Here is an 8,840-nt window from a genome sequence, read left to right as displayed (position 1 = left end):
AAACTGTGGAGAGCTTCAATGTCGTACTTTCGTCAGCCAGGTTCACAAATCTAAAAATAAATAAAAATATTCGGTGACAATTACTTAGTCTAGACCATTTACCGATAAATAATAGTTGTGAATATATAATAAACTTGAGAACAGTTGTCAAAAACAAACGTTTGCTGATACTTTACCTCACAGTGTTATTCGGCTATCCAGTGCTGAGCTTCGATGAAACTTCACGAGACCGGCGAGATGCTTCCACAGGGCGGGAGATACGCGGCGTGATTGACAGCTTTGACACCAAATGGATATACGTGAAAATCAGATGACATGATTTCACAACTTTTCATTGGCCATTTAGATATGTGAAGCATACTGTATACGGAAATGAACCTGGACATTCAATCCGTCTAAAAAATCTCAAAATCGGCAAAATGGACATACGTGGTTTTCATCGGACAGCGACGATATGTATCACCGCAGTTCAGTGCTCCAATACGTCATAAAATAACGTACCACCAACACTACACCCAAACCTACCCGACAGTGTTAACAAAAGCAAATGTGACATAAAAAGCTTCCGTAATCGTGCAGTTTTTGCTTGTTTTGCTCTCTCATCTTTGAGCTCTTTTACCATTACTCGTCTTTCACAGGATTCGTATCCAAGGCTTCCTTGCCCTAAGTACAACTCCGTACCAGCTGAGCTACCGAGCAAGCTTGTTACTATGTCAGAAAAGCGAAACATATGGAGCTGGTTAACTGATGCAAAGTCTATAATATATTCGTTTACAAATCATGCACTTTGGTAAAAAGCATTTAGAAGTCATAACATAATATTGTGCAAGGAGACGTGAAACAAGTCTTCATTAATCCATAATCTGACCCTGTAATTGTAACTGTGTATGGGGCTAAAGGCACTGCGGGGCAAAAGGCGCCTTTGATTTCATTTTCCTCTAAACCACTAGATGGCACAAAAACTTGCCGTAGCACTTTCCTAAATATCCACTTTTCAAAATGCATGTGCAAATTTGTCTGATCCTTGACGCAATCACGGGAAGCAACGCAAAGCTGATTCTGAGGTAGTTTGATCTCATGACATGACATGGTTAGATTCAGATGCCAAATATCATAATAATTTTGTTTCTGTATTTCTGTATTTTTAAAATCTATTTTTATATTTTATATAAAAAATATATATATATCACATAGGCCTATTTTAATGACAGTATATTTATTGAACAAAAAATGAATTCTTTTATTTATCAAAATAAACAGAAAATAGTACAAACTTTGGTAAAGTACATATACATATGGCCCCACTCTAAATAGTGTTAAAATAACACTGAAGCAGAGTTAAAATTAATGAGATAATTAAGCAATTATTTAAGCGATGACTGACTAACTGAAATACATCTGAAAGTGGATGTCTTTCAGTTAGTCAAATAGCTGGAGCTCTGCAGCCATCTACTGGTAAAAATTATAATTTTTTTACTTTTAAAACTGCATTTTCCAAAAGATGGGCAAAAATCTTACACTAAACCATGTAAAATTATCCATGTTATCCCCATGAATGAAAGTTAGAAATGTGGGTCTTTTATTTAGTGAATTTTACATAAAAAGCTGTTTTTGTATGAAAACATATTCAACAAAATATTTATTTATATAAATTTAAAAGATATGATAAATCCTCCAAAAACTGCACAAATATGAAGTAAAAAACATTAATAAACAGAGTAAAATTGCATTTGTTTTTTAAAAAAATTGTTACAAAATTGTCTGACCTGAGTGTGTTTGTTTGTAGATATAGAAAGTGTTAACCACTGTACAAAGTTTCATGTCATTTGGACAAAGAGAACTTTTTTTATTATTATTATTTTTATTTTAGCAAACGTCATTTGGGGTCTAAAAAGATTTTGGGATCTTTTTAACCCTATAAGGGTTAAAGCCTGCTGGAGAACATGATCATCAGGTATTACACACATTTGTTAAGCTGGGGAAATGCATAGGTTCTAGACTTTTGGACTGTACTATACATACACACTGACAAGAGAAGTAGAAGACAAGAGAAGCCTTTCCGACACAACATTCATTTTCAACCGGATATGTCTCCTCTTAAAAAGAAAGAAATACTACATTTTTAAAACAGAACTGCTAGTAGTAGTGGTAGTAGTGCTACAACTAATACTACTACTACTACTAAAACTAAATATATACTACAGATTAACAGGCATATATTTTTGTTGAATTTTGTTGCCAAAATATTATAAATCGATTAATAAGAATCAATAACTTTATGTGAAATAATGGTATAAACGTTATTGTCTTAATATTATCATAATAATTCAGAGACAAACTCAGGTGCACATACTGTATTAGATGATTCCATTCCCGACTTCTGATTAGTCATTACAATGTCCCAGATGTGCTACAATCCATGTTAAAATAACAGTTATGATGTGAAACATGGAATAATGGTCTTACCTGAAGCACTCAAAGCTACGAGAAGACAGAGAGACAGACAGACAGACAGTCCAGACCGCCATCGTTTCACAAAGAACACTGGAACTCTGCATAGAATTAAAAACAAATCCACAGTAATGTTCAGCAGAAGCATATTATTACAAATGTTACATGGTTTAATTGTGTATTTTTATGACACAAACCAGTTGAGTAGCTCAATGTCAATGAGTGGATATTCCGTTGTGGAGCTCTGCTTTATATACACATATACATTGAAGGGGAGTTTTTTTTATCAGCATCCAGCACCTGCTCATGTTCTCACTTCTAGTACAAACAATGTTTTTATATAGCTTGTACTTAACCTTTTCTGTTATGAAACAAGTATTATGATGTGAATTAATGCTGTCTTATCTGTTCTTGGTTTGTGGATTTTATTCAGTAGTGTAATTTTGCAATTGCATCAGTGTACATGTTGTATGTATATAAATCTTTCATACTCTTCATAAGATGCTCTTTGGATCATCTCAAATCATGCTTGAGAACATCATCAGGTTTTACACAAGCTCCTGGAGCACTTTGAGTGCTGCTGTCATTGCAGGAGAAGTGGGAAAACCCAGATTCATGTTGATTTTTCAATTTTACTTATGTGGATAATATAATGCAATGAAAATTAAATTTGAAAACAAATACAAAAAATATAAATTTTAATCAAATCAACAAAACTGTTCATTTTAAAGCTGAAACTATATTTTGTGTGACAATATATGCTGGGTAACACTTCAAATAACTACACAGGAACAAATGAATAATGCATTATTAACACATTAGTAACTACTATTAACTAACAAGAAACTCTGATGAATGAATTAGTAAGTAATAGTGCTCAGTTGAAGGTGGTAGTTCACTATTAACTAATCAGTAACTGCTGTTTTTTCATTCCTCCCAGAGAACTACTAAGAATTACTATTTGCAGGTTCATAATTAACATAATGTATAATTAATTCTAAAGTGAAGATCATAGTAACCTTTTCTAAAATGAGAAACATGATAACTCTCTAGTAACTACTGAAGTCATTGTAAGGTTTTTGTGAAGTATTGGATAGTAATAACTCAAGAGTTACTACATAACGGAATTGTAATTACTCAAGTGTGACCAAGAATGAATTGTGCACCAAAAATGTTCTCGTCACTTTATAATATTAATATTGAACCACTGTACTCACATGAACTGATTTAAATATGTTTTTAATACATTAATGGATCTTGAGAGAGAAAATGTCATTGCTGGCTATGGAGGCCTCACGGAGCCATCGGATTTCATCAAAAATATCTTAATTTGTGTTCCGAATATGAACGAAGATCTTACAGGTGTGGAATGACATGAGAGTGAGTAATAAATGACAGAATTTTAATTTTTGGGTGAACTAACCCTTTAACAGTGCTCAAAATCGACACTAAGAGACTTTGTCACACCCTTATTCACTGTTCCCTACATTAGTTTACTAATACAGTCCACATTTGAAAGAGTGAATGAAAAAAGTGACAAGACCAGAAAAAAGAGAAGCGATGAGCAGAAACACAAGTGAGTTTAAAACCAAAAAGAAAGGACAAAATAGTTTATACTTGTATTAATTTCTTTGGAATGCCAGAGGAAGACATTATCAGAACATATCGTAATTTGCTGCAGGAAATAAGACAACCTGGAACCCTCAACTACAAAGAGTCACGCAACACCTGGTGCATCGAAACTTCTTTCAACTCCTCGTTTTTTTGTCCTCTGGCTCTTTTCAACATATTGTTCTTTAACTGGGAATTCACAGTCCGCATTTTCACCTGCGTTATCCGTGGTCCTCAAGTCACTGTTAAAAATAGTGCATAAGCACATAACATTTCCAAATGACCAGGAAGCTCTCCAAAAAGTCAGGCCAGGTCAGAGTTCCCAAATGTGCTCGGAGCAATTGATGGAACACATGTTCAGTTGATCCCCCCATCTGAAATAAAGCATGTGTTCCTAATTACTAACGTTGTGGCTAAATACCCAGAGTCAGTTCACGATGCACTCATTTTTCGGAACAGCACACTTTTCCAGAAAATGAGGAATGGAGAGTATGGTGATGGCTGGCTATTAGGTAAGTCCAACATGTTTTGTGTACAACTGTGTATATAGGAGTCTGACAGGGGAGAGATAATTTTTGAAAAAAAGTAGTTATTTTTGTTTTGTTTTTGCGCACAAAACAGTATTCTCGTCGCTTCATATTTTTACTAATTTTCTGACCTTGAGTGAAGTAATTGCATTGCTTTTTACTGAAGATAAAAACAAAAAACATAATCAAAAACATCTTTTGGGTGAACTAAACCTTTAATTGCAGCACTCTCTCTGAGTTCTACTCGCTAAATAAATCCAGCTGATTGTTTTGGTCATCTACAAAGAAGTCTGGACTGAATTCCATGCGCAGTTAACAGTTTTCGTTGTTGCTTACTCCAATATAATAAATAAATCTGCATGTGATGAGCCGAGCTGGATAGCCACAGAGGGGCGCAAGTGAGGCATGTCAGTCAAAGTTTCACTTTCGTTTTTGGAAACTTCAAGGTGTTGCTGATAAAATGGCGCACGGTGCAGGTACGATTTGAATCAAGAGAATCAGATTTTTTTTGTTTGTTTGTTTTTTTTATATATATATTTATCCTAAATGTTTTTCCATGATCCATCATAACACGACTTAAACAACCGATCGTTTTGCTTATTTATTCAAATATTTCATTAGAGTTCATTAGGTAGAGGTGAGCGGGGCAAAAACTAACGCGATAGGCAAACACGTTTTAAACATTTCCACACATACTAACAAACTTAGTGTATAACACTGTGCTTCAGTGTGCCCTGCTATTATAATTATGCTATTTTAAGACGTTTGTGATGCAGTTCACATGAATTACTTTAATGATTTTATTAAGAAATCATCAGAAACAGGACTCCGGCTCATTTGTCTCCGGTTTTCTGAATGCGTTTCTGGGTTAATTTGCCCACATTTGAAATATTCTCTATGTTTTGTGATGTGTTCATTGTCAAACTCAACAATTAGTTTATTTTTAATTGTTAATAAACACAATTGTTTTATTTAAAAAGGATAATAATTGTATTTTATTGACAAAATATGTATTTATTTATTTATTACATTTCAAGCTGACAAATGGTCATGTTACAAACTGCCACCTTCAGTGTGTGTGTGTGTGTGTGTGTGTGTGTGTTGCATTCACGCATGTTTATATAATTTTCCTTTTCAGACTTTCATATGCTTCCAGTAGTAAGGAGAAAAAGGAAGTGTGAGTGTTAGAATCACTATTTATTTATTTATTTGTTTATTTCAATTTATTTCATTATTTATTTATTTATTAGGGGCCAAGCCCCAAAGGGGCTGTAGCCCCTATTGTAATTGTATGTTTTCCCTTTTATTAGGGGCCAAGCCCCAAAGGGGCTGTAGCCCCTATTGTAATTGTATGTTTTCCCTTTTATTATTATTATTCTTCCTCCCGAATGGGAGTCTATGGCAGCCCTATCAACGGAACATGAGAAAATGATGAAATTTGGCACACTTGTAGTGATGGTCATGTCTAGAAATCTCACCAATTTTGGAGTCTCTAGGACCAACTCTATAGCGCCACCACCAGTTCAAAAATTCAACATTATAAAGGTTATAACTTTTGAACCATTTGCTCTAGAAAGATAAAATTTAGTACATGTGATTTGTCTCTTCATGCTGATTCTATTCAAATTCTTACATTAAGTCTCCGCCCATTACAGTAGCGGCCATTTTGAAAATTACAGTATTCCGTTTTTTCGCTACTCCTCCTTCAAAATTTGTCCAATTTTGTCCAGACTTTGATCAGGTGATCTTTGGTCTGAGCCGCACAGAAATGACTGAGCAGATTTTTTTTATTCATCTTTGTTCAAAAGTTATGATGTCACGAAGTTAACGAGGTTGACCCAAAATTGCTATAGAGGCTGTATCTCAGCCAAACTTTGAGCAATCAAAACAAAAATTGGTACACTTGATCAAGACCATGATCTGAGGTTCCATGCCGAATTTGGGTATAGCGCCACCTACAGGTCATGAGATCTGAAAAATGGATATTTTGGCCAATAACTTTTGAACACTTTGTTAGAAAATCAAGATCTTGGTGTCTATGGATTCCTTGGGCCATGCCAAATACGAGGATATCAATTTTGTCAACATCGGATGAACCACGTGTCCGCCATTTTGAATTTTGTCATAAACTGCAATATCTTTTAAACTATTTGACATATCTTTACAAAAATTGGTATGTATGACCTTTAGAAGGTCCTGAAGGTACCTGAGAAGTTTCAACACAGCGCCACCTACTGTTCCACAGATATAATGTTTTTTGCAAAAACACTTATAACTTTTGAAAACATTTTCCAAAATGTGTATGCTTTATGTCATTTTATTCCCAGGCTAATGCCAATTCCAACGATGTGTCATTTATCATTTTCCTTAAATGTACCTGTCCGCCATATTGAAATAAATGAAAAAACGTTTTTTCGCTACTCCTCCCACAAATGTTGTCCAATTTTGTCCAATATCAGCTCAGATGATCGTTGGACCGAGCCACATAGAAATGACTGAACAGATTTTTGATATTCGCTACTGTTCCCGAGATATTCGTCTCTGAATGTGACCTTGATTGTGTTTGTTGTCTTATGCTAGTTAGCTTAGCATGCTAATTGCTTAGCATGCTAACCAGTTGTCATTCTTTTTAATGTGGCTCTTCAGCTATCAAGTTAGCCATGAGCTTCATTAGCATTAAGTTAGCTTAGCATGCTAATATGGTTAGCATGCTAAGTAATGCTTTTTTTTGTAAATTCTTTCTGACACTTAAAGTTCTCTCCCACAGCAGGTTGAACATGTGTCATGAAGTAGCTCAATGTGGAAAGCCAGGTACCTGAAGAGCCCTGTACCCAAAGATAGTGGGTTCGAATCCCGCGTGGAGCGGTTTTATGAAATAGTGTGTTTTGATTCCTTTATTGCCTCTTGGATTAGAAATAAATGCTTTTTGTTTCATGCTGTGTTCAGTTTCATCTAAGCTTCTGTACATTCTGAGTTCATTCTCACCCATAACTCTGAACCAGCTGTTTCATGATTGTTCATTTTCTGCTGTTTTTCCTCTTCCTGCTCCATATTGCGCTACAGCATGATGAGCTGCAGAATGATCTAAAGCAAAGTTATCAAATATAACATTCAGTGCAGTTTTATTAAAATTCTTCATTTTGAGTTAATTTTCACATGAACTAATGAACTTTGGCAGGTGTGCCAACATTCACCTGCGCAGTGGTGCAATGAGATGAGAAATGGACACTGGACCCGGAGGTCGAGGGTTCCAATCCCGTGTGGGGGGGTTTATACAATTGTGTGTAATGAGTCATTTTGATTCCTTTTTTATCCAAATAAGCTTTGTACTAATCTTTATTCCTCTTGAATTAGATACAAGTGTTTTTAGTTCATTCTGTGTTCATTCTCATCTGAACTTCTATTGATTTTCATTTCATTTCCACCTGTCCTTCTGAACCAGCTGTTTTGCATGTACATTCAATTTCTGCTGTTTTTGCTCTACCTGGTCCGTATTGCGCTACTGCCCCTTCTGGGGCTTGGCCCCGAATTGCTGCTTGCAGCTATATTTTAATTATTTATTGTGATTTTCTTTGTTGGTCTGAATATCACTACATAATTATTATTTTGAACTTTATCCCCACCAACATTTTTGAAAAAAGTTGCCAGCCATCACCAACCAGCGTTTTTGATCAATTTCACAAAATGGCCCCCATAGTATTTTGTTTTATGAACATGCAATGTACATGCAATATATCAAAAGAAGAAAAAAAAATCTAGTTTTATTCTAGCTTTTATATATCATAAGAAAGAACAGAGCGTCTGATCAAAGTAAAAAAAAAAAAAAAAGATTCTAGAATAACACTGTGGATAAATTTTAATTAAAAAAGCAACATTTTGAACAAAAAGCTGAGAAAATCACATTGTTGTGGAAGACTGTGATGATCAAAACATAGATGGAGTAGATTATGTGCTTAATGAAATATTACTTTTTAAATTATTTTAAAATGCTTTCTGAATGTGGGTTCATGTTAAAATCTATTGCACACAATGTTATCCAGATCCACTAACAATCTGTGTTTGTGTTTTTCAGTGGAAAGTGGTCCAGATTTCTGTCACACCAACTGTAAGTAAATTAAATCGAAAACTTGAATACATTTGAAACACAAAGCAATTTGTTCCAGGGAGACTGCAACCTCCTTTGCTTCATTGAGACATGGTGAATCCAGTGATACCAGTTCACACCATCCAGCCAGCCGAGTTATTTTCGGT

This window comes from Megalobrama amblycephala, linkage group LG22 (genome assembly GCF_018812025.1).
Source record: "Megalobrama amblycephala isolate DHTTF-2021 linkage group LG22, ASM1881202v1, whole genome shotgun sequence".
NCBI lineage: Eukaryota > Metazoa > Chordata > Actinopteri > Cypriniformes > Xenocyprididae > Megalobrama > Megalobrama amblycephala.
This window is presented reverse-complemented; position numbering follows the sequence as displayed.